General features: G+C 46.7%; 1 non-coding gene across 1 annotated transcript; it reads left to right on the top strand.

Annotated features, from left to right (window-relative positions):
* Positions 1 to 260: 260 nt before the first annotated feature.
* trnae-uuc (transfer RNA glutamic acid (anticodon UUC)) lies at positions 261 to 332 on the top strand. Its single transcript has one exon. It is a non-coding gene; the product is annotated as a tRNA-Glu (tRNA).
* Positions 333 to 582: the final 250 nt, after the last annotated feature.

Here is a 582-nt window from a genome sequence, read left to right as displayed (position 1 = left end):
CTCTGATGTTTTGTCGGCCCATTTCTCACAGTAACATGTCATATCCTGCTCTCTTATGCAACAATACACTGAGTATTACTGAGGTTCCTGCCTTCTTTAATGTCTTATCCTAATGTCTGGGGCTAAATGACCGTGTGGACAGTCCTTCACCAATGTTCTCTCTCGTGTGCTGTCGCTACTGTTAATCTGACTGACATTACTGTCCATTCTTTGGATCATCCAGGAGCCTTTCCTTCATCTTCAGTTTTTCATGATTGATTTCCCATATGGTCCAGCGGTCAGGATTCCTGGTTTTCACCCAGGTGGCCCGGGTTCAATTCCTGGTATGGGAACAACAGGGCAGTGGGCAGAATATTTAATTAATAGCAAAATTAAAACCCTCAGGGTGGCACAGTGGTGCAATCGCTAGCACTACAGCCTCACAGCTCCAGCAACCTGGGTTTAATTCTGGGTACTGCCTGTGTGGAGTTTGCAAGTTCTCCCTGTGACCGTGTGGGTTTCTGCTGGGTGCTCTGGTTTCCTCCTGCAGCCAAAGACTTGCAGGTTGATAGGTAAATTGGCCATTGTAAATTGCCCCTAGTA

This window comes from Heterodontus francisci, chromosome 13 (assembly GCF_036365525.1).
Source record: "Heterodontus francisci isolate sHetFra1 chromosome 13, sHetFra1.hap1, whole genome shotgun sequence".
NCBI classification, from domain to species: domain Eukaryota; kingdom Metazoa; phylum Chordata; class Chondrichthyes; order Heterodontiformes; family Heterodontidae; genus Heterodontus; species Heterodontus francisci.
Note: the sequence above shows the minus strand (reverse complement) of the source record. Positions and strands in the feature narration are given on the sequence as shown.